This window comes from Triticum aestivum, chromosome 3B (assembly GCF_018294505.1).
Source record: "Triticum aestivum cultivar Chinese Spring chromosome 3B, IWGSC CS RefSeq v2.1, whole genome shotgun sequence".
Lineage (NCBI taxonomy): Eukaryota > Viridiplantae > Streptophyta > Magnoliopsida > Poales > Poaceae > Triticum > Triticum aestivum.
Genome location: NC_057801.1, coordinates 806,140,561 through 806,154,517, shown reverse-complemented (window position 1 = coordinate 806,154,517; position 13,957 = coordinate 806,140,561).

Genomic DNA, 13,957 nt, shown 5'->3' with positions numbered 1-13,957 from the left:
ATAGTGCTCGATGGGGAATCGGCTTTTGTCCGAACCCCGGGATGCAACAGCGGTGGCATCCATCTCTGCCCAGTATGTCTTACCACGAGCGAGAGCCATCCGTGCACCTTCTATGCACGCCGACCGCTTCATCGCCCCAATATGCGGCACCGCCCCAAGGAACTGCTGCAGCAAGCCAAAATAACTCTTCGGCTTGGGCCTTTCCGGCCACAGATGAGTGACCACATCCGTCATGGCAAGTCCGGACAATCTATTCAGCTCAGCCCACTCAACCAGCCGATCACTCAACGGAAGTGGACGCTCCGGACTATGGAATTGAGACCAGAAAAGCTCTTCCATTTCGTGATCCTTCTGGCTTCGGAAGTGCACGACTGCGTCCGCCGCACTCGCCGCCAAGTCCAGATAAGGATCCTCCGCACCGCACAATCGGCCCAGCTGAGCATACTTCGGATCCGTGAACTTCCTACGCAGCATAAAGGGCTTTCCAGCCACAATGTCTCCGACCTGACGCAGTTCCTCCTTCATAGCCCGCATCGCACTACGGGCATCCTTGGCTTCGGCGTCGACCTTCTTTAGGTCCTCTCGCTCCGCTCGGCGTTCTCTTTCAAGAACCTCCTGGCGGTCGGTAGCAACTTTTAATTTCGCGGCCATTCTGGCCATCTCCTCCCTGCTTCGGCAGTGAGCAGCCTTCTCGGCTTCTAGCTCTTCCGCTGCCTTCGAGGCAGCCGCCTTGCTTTTTCTGGCTTGCTCCTTGGCCCAAGCAAGTTCTGCTCGAAGGTCTTCCGCAGTAGCAGCACCATCTGCATCAAGCATACAAATTGTAAGGAATGGGCGTCAGCTCCCTTACCAGGTGACCATGGAGAAGCAACCTACCTTGTGACTCGTCAAGTCGTTTATTGACCAGCGCGATGTCCGCATCCGCAACGTCAAGTTGCCGCTTTAGTTCGGCAACTGCATCAGTCCGGCTGGCCACCGGACTATCAGCCACCTGCATAAGGAAAGGCGAGAATTAATACCTAAGATTATGATCCTCGGCACGCTGTCGCTTCCAACAGCATACCAAGTCTCAGGGGCTACTATCTATACAGGGCGCACTTCATGTGCAAAACTGTCAAAAGGTATGTCATTTTTTGCGTACCTCAAACCCCGTCAGCAAACTTCCGACGGCCTCACATAACCCGCTTTCGGCGGACGAGATCCTCTCAATCACCATACTCATTAATGTGCGGTGATCTTCTGAGATAGACGCCCTCTTGAGAAAATCTTGCAGCTCCACCGACCGTACTCCAATGGGCGTCGAACTCTCCGGCCCCGCCGGACTCGGAGAGACCCTCCGTGACGACACCTCAGGGTCGCCCGCCCCACACAACGGGGCGGCAGATGGAGGCGTTTCGCTCTCCATCATCTCCGGACGAAGGTCTCCCGAAGATGAGCTGTGCTGAGATGGGCTGAGATCCGAACTACAAGGTGAAAACTTCGGTTACCCTTAGAAATTAAGCAGGGGTGTCCACTATTACAAAATCCCCTTTTTACTTACGGCTCGCTAGAGGGCTGATTCCTCCGAGGAGACAGTACGGCCGGGGCTCTTCCCGGCACAGGACCTTCCGGTACAGATTTCTTTCCCCGCTTTGAGGCCTTGGTCTCCGGGTCTTCGGAAGCGGTCCTCTTCCCCCCTTGGGAGGAGGGACTCTCGATTCCTCCCTTATTGAAAGCCTCCTTGGCAGAGGTGGTAGTTCCCCTGTGCCCCCCTTCGCCCTCCTCCAAAGGTGCGACCTCCAACATTTTGATCAACACGGGATCCTGCGTGGTCTCAGGGAGGGGGGCCGGACACCGTATCAGTTTTGCTTGTGCTATCCACTCCTGTCCAAGGGATAGCTGGTTAAAAGGCAAACCCGCGATAAATAAATGGACGATGTGTCCGGACACGGGGCTACTTACTTGAGTATCCGGGCGATTGCAGCTTAGGCCAGCATCCTCGGTCAATTCCGGATGCATTTCCTGCGATCCGAAGAACAGTTTGTACATCTCCGCGGGTGTCAAACCCATGAAGTGTTGGAGAGCGCGTGGCCCCTCCGGATTAAATTCCCACAGGCGGAGGGGGCGACGTTTGCAGGGCAGTAGGCGCCGGATCAACATAACCTGTGCCACTACGACCAGATTGATCTCCCTTTCTGGAGGCTTCGAATCCGGTCCTGCAACAGGGGTACATCTTTGGACGGCCCCCAGTCACGCCCCTTGTTGACCCATGACGTCAGCCGTTGTGGAGGGCCCGAGCGGAAGATGGGCGGCGGCCTCTGCCTGCTGCCCCTGGGAGCGGTGATATAGAACCACTCCTGTTGCCACAAGCCAAGCTCCTCCTGAAAAGAGCCCTCGGGCCATGGAGCATCGGCCCTCTTGCTTATAACCGCCCCTCCGCACTCTGCCTGACGCCCCTCTATCATCTTCGGCTCCACGTTGAAGGTTTTGAGCCACAAGCCGAAGTGAGGGGTAGTGCGGAGGAAGGCTTCGCAGACGACAATGAATGAGGAGATGTGGAGGATGGACTCCGGAGCCAAGTCGTGGAATTCCAGCCCATAATAAAACATGAGCCCCCTCACGAAGGGATCCGTCGAGAAGCCTAATCCCCGATGGAGGTGAGACACGAACACGACGCTGCCGCCAAGCTCGGGAGTAGGAATAACTTGCCCTCGGGCAGGCAGCCTATGCGAAATCTCGTAGGTTAAGTACCTGGCGTCTCTCAGCTTTAGCACGTCCTCTTCCGTGACGGAGGAGGGCATCCACCGGCCTCGTAGGTCGGGGCCGGACATTGTCGAAGATCGAAGGTACCTGAATCTGGAGCCCTGGGTGTTGGAACTCGGGCGAGGGGCGGATTCGATAGAGGATTGAAGGAAAAGAATGGGCCTTGGTCTCATTATAAAGAGGAAGAATACCAAGAGCCGTCCCCGTGACCGTTTGGAACCCGCCTTCGATGGAGGGGGCGTGGCAACGGGCGCGGTTGGGTTACCCACGTCCGTATTGATGGGAATCCCGGAATAAGGGGAACACGATCTCTGCTTCGACAAGACGTGCCAAGGAAACCGCTTCGCTAAACGCGCTGAGGTGGTACAGTAAAAACAATTCGAGTAAAGGCTTGGTAGTGGTGTGACGTCACGCCACAGAATACGTCAGCAGATTGAACTTGTGTAATATTATTCTCTCTACGGTGGTACGTGGAATTTATTTTTGCAGAGCCGGACACTATCCTGGTGTTCACAATCTTCTATAAATTATTTGGAGGAAGAACCCGCCTTGCAATGCCGAAGACAACATGCGCGCCGGACTCGTCGTCATTGAAGCCTGGTTCAGGGGCTACTGAGGGAGTTCCGGACTAGGGGGTGTCCTGACAGCCGAACTATCATGATCGGCCGGACTCCAAGACTATGAAGATACAAGATTGAAGACTTCGTCCCGTGTCCGGATGGGACTTTCCTTGGCGTGGAAGGCAAGCTTGGCGATACGGATATGTAGATCTCCTACCATTGTAACCGACTCTGTGTAACCCTAGCCCTCTCCGGTGTCTATATAAACCGGATGGCTTTAGTCCATAGGACGAACAACAATCATACCATAGGCTAGCTTCTAGGGTTTAGCCTCCTTGATCTCGTGGTAGATCCACTCTTGTAACACACATCATCAATATTAATCAAGCAGGACGTAGGGTTTTACCTCCATCAAGAGGGCCCGAACCTGGGTAAAACATCGTGTCCCTTGTCTCCTGTTACCATCCGCCTAGACGCACAGTTCGGGACCCCCTACCCGAGATCCGCCGGTTTTGACACCGACACTAGCCAAATTCTTTGCACCAAGTAGAGATACCACTTGTGCTTCCAAATATCCTTAAAACCAGTTTTGCCATGAGAGTCCACCATATCTACCAATGGATTGAGTAAGATCCTTCAAGTAAGTTGTCATTGGTGCAAGCAATAAAAATTGCTCTCTAAATATGTATGCTTGATTAAGTGTGGAGGAAATAAGCTTTATACGATCTTGTGATGTGGAAGAAATAAAAGTGACAGATTGCATAATAAAGGTCCATATCACAAGTGGCAATATAAAGTGACGTTCTTTCGCATTAAGATTTTGTGCATCCAACCCTGAAAGCGCATGACAACCTCTGCTTCCCTCTGCGAAGGGCCTATCTTTTACTTTTATCTTCTACCTTATGCAAGAGTCATGGTGATCTTCACCTTTCCTTTTTATATTTTATCCTTTGGCAAGCACATTGTGTTGGAAAGATCCTGATATATATATCTAATTGGATATAAGTTAGCATGAGCTATTATTAAAAGGTTGGGAGGCGAAACTATAAGCCCCTATCTTTTTCTGTGTCCGATTAAAACTCCATACCCATAAGTATTGCGTGAGTGTTAGCAATTGTGAAAGACTAAATGATAGTTGAGTATGTGAACTTGCTGAAAAGCTCTTACATAGACTCTTTCCGATGTTACGATAAATTGCAATTGCTTCAATGACTGAGATTATAGTTTGTTAGTTTTCAACGAAGTTTCTGATTCATACTTTACATTGTGAATAGATTATTACTTGAGCATCAGAAATCATATGACAAAATATATATACATGCTGCTGTTATAAGATTGATCATGATGCCCTCATGTCCGTATTTTATTTTCTCGACACCTCTACCTCTAAACATGTGGACATATTTATCGTTATCGGCTTTCGCTTGAGGAAAAGCGAGGTCTAAGCTTGGGGGAGTTGATACGTCCATTTTGCATCATGCTTTTATATCGATATTTATTGTATTATGGGATGTTATTACACATTTTGTCACAATACTTATGTCTATTCTCTCTTATTTTACATGGTTTACATGAAGAGGGAGGATGTCGGCAGCTGGAATTCTGGGCTAGAAAAGGAGCAAATATTGGAGACCTATTCTGCACAACTCCAAAAGTCCTGAAACTCCACGGAAGTTATTTTTGGAAATAATAAAAAGTACTAAGCAAAGAAAATACCAGAGGGGGCCCACACCCTGGCCACGAGGGTGGGGGCGCGCCCTACCCCTGGGCACGCCCCCTGCCTCGTGGCCCCCCTGGTGGCCCTCCGGTGCCCATCTTCTCATATATGAAGTCTTTCATCCGAAAAAAAAATCATAAGCAAGCTTTCGGGATGAGACTCCGCCTCCACGAGGCGGAACCTTGGCGGAACCAATCTAGGGCCCTGGCGGAGCTGTTCTACCGGGGATACTTCCCTCCGGGAGGGGGAAATCATCGCCATCATCATCACCAACGCTCCTCCCATCGGGAGGGGGCCAATCTCCATCAACATCTTCACCAGCACCATCTCCTCTCAAACCCTAGTTCATCTCTTGTATCGAATTCTTGTCTCTAAGTCTGAGATTGGTACCTGTAGGTTGCTAGTAGTGTTGATTACTCCTTGTAGTGGATGCTAGTTGGTTTATTTGGTGGAAGGCCATATATTCAGATCCTATATGCATATTAATACTACTCTGATTATGAACATGAATATGCTTTGTGAGTAGTTACGTTTGTTCCTAAGAACATGGGAGAAGTCTTGCTATTAGTAGTCATGTGAATTTGGTATTCGTTCGATATTTTGATGAGATATATGTTGTCTCTCCTCTAGTGGTGTCATGTGAACATCGACTACATGACCCTTCACCATTATGTGAGCCTAGAGGAAGGCATTGGGAAGTAATAAGTAGATGATGGGTTGCTAGAGTGACAGAAGCTTAAACCCTAGTTTAAGTGTTGCTTCGTAAGGGGCTGATTTGGATCCATATGTTTCATGCTATGGTTAGGTTGACCTTAATACTTCTTTGTAGTTGCAGATGCTTGCAATAGGAGTTAATCATAAGTGGGATGCTTGTCCAAGTAAGGGCAGCACCCAAGCACCGGTCCACCCACATATCAAATTATCAAAGTACCGAACGTGAATCATATGAACGTGATGAAAACTAGCTTGACGATAATAACCATGTGTCCTCGGGAGCGCTTTTCTCTATATAAGAGTTTGTCCAGGCTTGTCCTTTGCTATAAAAAGGATTGGGCCACCTTGCTGCACTTTATTTACTTTTGTTACTTGTTACCCGTTACAAATTATCTTATCACAAAACTATTTGTTACCTATAATTTTAGTGATTGCAGAGAATACCTTGCTGAAAACCACTTATCATTTCCTTCTGCTCCTCGTTGGGTTCGACACTCTTACTTATCGAAAGGACTACGATAGATCCCCTATACTTGTGGGTCATCAACACCCTTGTATTGGGCACTATACGCTAGAAAGACACACTGTTTGGATCAAAACAGTAGTTTTCGGTTGTTGTATGGACGAAGGTTGGGCCAACACGCACAACCAAAGACATAGAGAGATTTGTTGTCTGGTTTGATGTGAAGGAGTCTTTCCATCTGAGTTTCGTTGTTTATGTCATGACTAGGCATGTTGATGATGTGAACAGCGGTGAGAAATGCCTCATCCCAGAACTTGAGGGGCATGGAAGCACCGGCTAGGAGAGCGAGACCCACTTCAACTATGTGACGGTGCTTGCGCTCGGCAGAACCGTTTTGTTGGTGCGTGTGAGGGCATGAAACATGATGGGATATGCCAAGAGTTTGGAAGAAGAAATTCAAATTTTCGTATCCCCCCCAATCAGATTGTACCGCAATGATCTTGCGTCAAATTTTCGTTCGACAAGTGCTTGGAAGTTTTGAAAGACTTGAAAAACTTCAGATCGTTTCTTGAGAAGATAGATCCAAGAGAACTTGCTATAGTCATCAATGAAACTAACATAATATGTGTGTCCACCAACTGAGCTAGGGGTAGGACCCCAAACATCCGAAAAAATTAACTGAAGTGGTTGATTAGAAACGCTGATAGAAACAGGATAAGGCAGTTGATGACTTTTTGCTCTTTGGCATGAATCACAAATAGTTTCAACATGATGCTCACCAACAAACGGGAGCTTATTTTTCCTGAGCAAGCGTTCAACTAAAGAAAATGAAGCATTTCCTAGACGATCATGCCACCGTGTTGAAGAAAGCTTGACAACACCATAGGCTTGTTTATTATGTCTTCTAAACTCTGGAAGAAACGGGTAGAGTCCTCGAACGCATATACCTCGATAGAGGGTTTTCCTCGTGGCCAGATCCTTGATCAAGAAGAAAAAAAGGATGAAATTCAATGAAGACATGGTTGTCAAGTGTAATTCTATGAACAGAAAGGAGGTTTCTGTTGGCACTAGGGACATGCAAAAAAATTTCTAAGATGAATCTTACGATGAGGGGTATGTATAACTAAATGACCAATGTTGCTGATGCTCATACCTGCACCATCGGCGGTGTGAATTTGATCCTTGCTGTGGTACTTCTTACGGAGGGTCACCTTTTCGAGCTCTCTGGTGAGATGATTGTTGGCGCTGCTGTCGAGGTACCAGTTGGTGTCGATGCCGTAGGAGCCATTAGCCGCCGCAACGATCTTGTCATCATCTTGAGAGTCGTCCTCGTCTTCATCATATCGGTACCACGGATCTGACAGCGTGGGGCGTCCGGGCGAGTATGGCCAGAGCCGCCACCACGGCAACCCCTGTTTTCACGGGAGCCACCACCAATGGTTCCACCATTGCTGCTGGTCCTGGCACCACCAGCCCTGCCCTTGCCACGGGAAGGACCGCAGTAGCGAGAGCTGTCGCGACGACCACGGGTAGCGAGGTTTGCAGAGGACTTGAAGCCACCACCTCCGGAGTCCTGGAACTGCACCATGCGCTGATCGAAGTTGTTGAGCATGGAGAAGATCTCGTCGAGGGAGGCGGGTCTGACGCGAGTGTCGAGGGCGGAGACGAGGGGCTGGTACTCCAGATCCAGCCCGTGGAGGATGTATGAGAACAGTTCATCGTCCTGGATGGGTTTGCCGGCCGCAGCCAGCTCATCCGCGAGGCCGCGCATGGTGGCGAAGTACGCGGCGGCGGACTGGTTTACCTTCTGCGCGTTGATGAGCGAGGTACGGATATTGTTGACGCGGCTCAGCGACTGCGACGAGTACATGCCCGCTAGCGTCGTCCAGAGCGCGTGTGCCGTGGTGACCGTGGTGACCGTGACGAGCACCTCTTTGGAGAGGTTGTTCAGCAGGAAGCCAAGCACCTACTAGTCCTCCCGGACCCAGATGGGGTGGAGAGGGTTGGGCACAAACGTGTCCTTGCCATCCTTATCTTTGGCGGCTTGGAGCTTGGCCGGCTCCGGCGAGGTGCCATCAACATACTGGAAGACACCGGCACCACGCAGTTGTGGCGTGATCTGCGTGCGCCATAGCACGTAATTCATGCGGGAGAGTTTCTCAATGACCTGCCCACTAAGGCTAGGGTGAGATGCGCCGGAGGAGGAAGACATGCTTCTTTGGTGCGATTGGAATCAAGAGAAAACTAGATGGGAAGTAGGATGGCTCTGATTACCATGTGCGAGATGCGGAAACGTCTTGACCTCGGTGCGAGGGGACGTGTTGCATGTTATAGGTAGGGGCGCAAGATCTCTGAAGCGCATACACCGATGGTTGAGATATTACATGAGACTTGGAGGAGAATAGATAAGAAGATAAAGTAGGTTACAAGAGAGAATATTTGAACTACCTACCTAGTCTATCTCTATCTCTAGGTGTGGCTCATGACCGGCACAAGACTCCTCCTTTGGTGCAACAATGTAACGTGACATGATGTGTTTAACACGGGGACCCGAGTGGACACCGCCGTCAACTTGATATGTTCAGCTATTCTTGTTGAGTTGCCTCTTGGACAAGTGTGTCTCTTTTTATGATGTTTTGTCAGATTTCTTTTCGCCTCCACACTAGCAGATTACTTGGAGTTTGGGCTAATAATTTTCTTATCACTCAATATTCTCATCATTTTCTTCTTAATTAGTTCGGACGTTGTGTGTACCAGACATGGTTATCACTCTATCCATTGAGGGTGCAATAACATTGTTCTCTGTCTGTATTGTATCCCCTTTCTTGCATCGTTGGTGTTTCTTTATTGGATATATTGTCCTTTGGCGTTATATGGTTTTGTTACCCTTTTTTGGTTTTGATCATTTTGTGACTGCAGATGGCGATAAAGATAAAAAAATGGTCTGTGCACATTGGCATTATTATGGAGGGATCGACAAGGGGCCCATCTAGCGTGCTGACTTGGTGGTGTTCGATACAAAATTTGGTTTCGCTTCATGCTACATTCCTCTCTAGGTCACTTCGCACAACCAATTGTTGTCTTTTTCCTCACCATGTTCTTTTCATTTCAGCTAAGTTTTACATATGCTATCTGCTGGGAAATCAAGTATGTGAGAGCAGATACCTCCCAAACCAGCTAATTACATGTTGGTATGTCAAGAACCTACATACTTTCCCTGAAGCATGGGTGAAGGGCAGAAACATTTTTCATTTCAGTTTGTAATCAATATACCTCTTCTATCAATCTTTTTTCTTTTTGATGTGGAGGCATTGTATGTTGTTCTATACAAATAAGACTGTAGTATTCTCTATTTCTATATCCATTAGAGTTAATGTTTCTTTTCATGTAGTTGTAAGGTACCACTTAAATCCATATCTTTTGAGAAGATTTTTGAGCAATGTTGGATCAATTGTGCTGGTGGTGGTGGTGTGTGGGCGGGGGGTAAACCTGTACTTTTTAGTATAACACCCATATGTACACTTTGATTATTTGATAGTTCCTTTGACATGAATTCAGTTCTTGGGAAAAATTCAGTTCTTGAAATGTCAGTTATTCTGTACAATTTTGTGTTTGAGGAAGACAGAGCTCGTAGATGGTTCGCTTGTTTATTCAACTAACCCATTGTCTGATGAAAGCAAAGGCCTATTCTTAGAAATTAATTGTTTGTGAGGAAATTTTGATAAAGGACAAAATTAAGAGACTGCAGTAGCTTGAAAAACACATGTAAATGTTTAACCTATTGTAAGATAGATATTTGTCTGAACGTGCATGCAGGAGTGGAGGCTAGCCGGTCTCTCTTTTAGTCAGCACCTACATATTTGTCAGCACCTACTGCTCGGAGCAGTCAGTGGACGGCAGAAGAGCCGGTCAGGATAAGGCTGGGTAGGTATGCTAAAAAAATGGGTAGCTAGAATAATAATTTGGTTTGTCTCATGTTTATTAATATAAAATATCATCTACATATGTTTATATATTCATATGTAATTAGAGGTACCAAGTTTTGTTTGCAAATAAAAACAAATGTGTTAGTCTTATTTTTCTTTTAATATATTATATATGTCGTCTAATGTAGTACCCTTAATGGATTTACAATTTTGTGTAAGTTATCATAATCATATTTCTTCATTCAGTATCATTACTATCAATATGTTTTAAATAGTTTTCTTACCCAGTCCACGATGTTAGACTTAACACAAGATCAAAAGTTCTGCGTGAAGGAAACTATTCACATGTTGGCAACACCGTTTGATAGCTGCCTATAGTAGAAGACTACATCCCATCGTGGAACATGGTAAGTAAGGTATTTTGTACATTGTTGTCATGGTTTATTGTTTCTAATAGCTAGCAATTGTAGAATTATCTTTCATATGCATTCATCGGCCGAGGCATCTTATACGTCATCGACAAACATGCATGCCGTGTATATATCTGGACCCTATCCATACATCACGGACACAAGAGTTTTAGTTAAATTACAAAGATTCGTGAGGGAATTCAACGACATACTCAAAATAAAGAAAACCGGTTGGAATTCCGATATATCTAGATGGCAACATTTATTTCCGCCTGCTATTCCAACAAGCATAGATGGGTCAATTTATATTTTTCATTATCATAACATTTTCACAATACAAATCTCTATCTTTTTATCACTATATTCAAGAAAATATTAATTTAGGAAATTGCAGGGAAGTGCCTAGCTAATTTTTTTCCATATTATGCTCTGGTGGAACGGTAAAGAATTGGTTCGTCTAGTTTGCACAGTGTTACACATCTTAAGACCTTGAACGTGAAGTATTCGCGCTAATTAAATATATTGCTTTGCAGGATGAGTAAGTGTTGGGGAACAAGTTTTTATTATACATGATCAAATATCATGCGAATGTAGCTAAAAGCAACATTCCTGATATTGTGCTCGAATTTTCGAAGCACATCAATTAGACAATAATTTTGTAACATATTTTTACTTGGATAATCGCTCTATATGTATACATATCAAATAGCCTTTTGGTTATCAATTTACATTGCAAGTGAAGTGAATTTTAATCATTACCTAATTGTGCCCGCGCTATCTTTTTGCCACATGTGAAATTTGACATGCACTATGTTTATATATATATAACTTCAGCCAAATATTCAAAAGCACGTGACAAAGTACAGTCATTCTACTAGTGCTTATTAAAACCATGGCATTGAGACAATGAATCCATTTGCTAGTCTAATACTCTGGTAGGTAAAAAATTGCACAAGCGAGTCACGTGTGATATAGGAGGTCCCGTGTAGAAGTGTCGACTGTGTGTTGTGCCTGCCATTCTTGGGAGTAGATTAGACAACGCTACTGCTATGTATCTCCCAAGTCCCAATGCAATCACTATCGATCAGATCGCCCACACGGTGTGTACTGTGGCCCGCACATCATTCTTCTTGCGGGTTTTCTGAAGTTTCCGGGAGTTTTCAAGCCCGTTGTGGGAAGCTTTTGGACCGGGTTTTTTCCTGTTGGTTTTTGGACCGATTTTTCTTATACCCCCCTGCTGGTTATTCTATTTTTTTCTGTTCTTTTGTGTTTCTTTCATGGGTTTTCCATTTTAATTTCTTCTTTTTTCTTTTTAATATTTAATTTCACAATTTTGTTCTGAATTTTTAAAAAATATTTCTTGTAATCCTTGAATGTTTTTGAAATACCTGATTATTTTTATTTCACAAACTTTTTGACAATTCGTGAACGTTATTCAAATTCATGAACATCTTTTTAATTCATGATAATTTTTATTTTTGTAATTCTTTTGAGTTCATGAACATTTTTCAAACTTGAGAACCTTTTTGAACTCCTGAATAGTTTTTGAATCCGCGCCCATTTGTTGAATTTGCAATTTTCTTAATTCTCAAACATAGTTTGAATTCACCAACAGCTATTCGGATCCACATATATTTATTGAATTCGTGAACATTTTGGGAAGTCACACTTTTTACTCACAAAAAATTCTGAATTGGGGAACATTTTTGGATTCATGAATTCTTTTTGAGTTCCTGGATAACTTTTAATTTATTAATTTTTTAAATCCAGAAAAAAAATTATGAGCATTTTTGTCATTCATAATTTGTGTGAATTTTTTCTAAAAAAATTTGTTTTCTTGAGGGTGGTAGAAAAAAAATGAAAATGCAAAAAATAAACTTAAAGTGTGCTTACTAGGTTGCCAAAATTTTGGTGGACAAAAGGGGGAATGCATTGGCAATCATGGGACATGGTTGTTGTCTCAAAGAAGAGCAATGCTACACCTACGTGGCAACCATACGTAGACTAATGTAATAGCTTAGGTGGCCCTTTTTATTTGAAGGAAATTAGGGGAGGGGGCCCACCCATTTGAAATCAAGGGGGGGGGGGGGGTGAGGTGGACGGATTAGTTAGGAAAGTTAAGTAAGATTACGTAGGTTTTCTACGTAAGTGTAGCATTTTTGCACAAAAAATTCTGGTGTATGGGATTTCGTGATGTTCCCCTCTTCAATGATGTGATGCTCGGGAAACAAGCCTGGAGGCTACTTGAAACTCCAACGAGTCTTTGTGCTCGAGTTTTGAAGGGAAGATAATTCCCTAGTAATGATTTCCTATCGGCCGGATGCACCAGAAGTGTCTCCCGCACTTGGAAGGCCAACGTGTGTGGTGGCCCTGTGCTTCAACAAGGCCTTATAAAAAGGATCGGTCATGGAGAGCATACTAGCATATTGAATGATCAATTGGTTGTTCATACTCCAACTATGAGACCTATGGGTCGGTTGGCGGTCCTCGGGGTTGACCGGGTGGCGAATCTCATTGACACCACACCGGCGCATGGGATGAACAACTGATCAGACAAGTTCTTCTACCGCCGGATGCACACGCTAAATTAGCCATGCCTCGGTCACGTCAAGGCGGTGAAAATTTCTGGGCCTTGTCAGGTGAGTGACCAGGATGCTATTCGGAGAGGTCGGTCTATAGAATGCTGGTAGAACACACTCGAAATGATGAATCCTGCGCCAGCAGCCCTAGTACGGACCAAGGTGGTGTATGGACCCTATGGAAGCTGAATGTGCTACCCAAAGTCAGAATTTTCTGGTGGAGGGTACTCAAGGGTCTCCTTTCCTCTCTGGCAACCCTCACACATCACGATATTGCAGATAATGCAACATACAAACTCTGTGGCTTTGCGTAAGGAAGTCTTTATCATGCGCTGATCACATGTGATCATGCCAAAAAACTTTGGGTGGCACTATTGGAACAAAGGGACTAAAACTCCCACGATTACATTCTCTGACATGGGCGGGAGACGTCATTGTGTCAGACACTATGAAGGAGGACGCAACGATTTTTTTCAGAGTCATGTAGTGCATCTAGTCCAGCAATTTTTTTTTACTCATGGCGAGGAAATGTTCCAGCCACTCTGATTGAAGGCGCTAGTTGATGAACTGGTTGGGGCTCTTGAGCTACCCCTAAGTCGAGCTGCTCCTACCAGGCCAATAGCTCCTGTGCGACACATTTGAGGTGAATTGGAAAGAGTGCGACGTTGTTCGAACGAATGGTTGTGGTGCGACAATTTTGAGCAGGTAAATAGCCCATGCACGACATGGCTGTTAAACTGAACTGATGCCCTCGTTAGCTGTTGGGGGCTGGACCCACCACTTATCCATGTAAGCGCGGGACCCACCACTTGTCTATTCGCGGGACCCACCTCCTCGCAGCTACAAGAG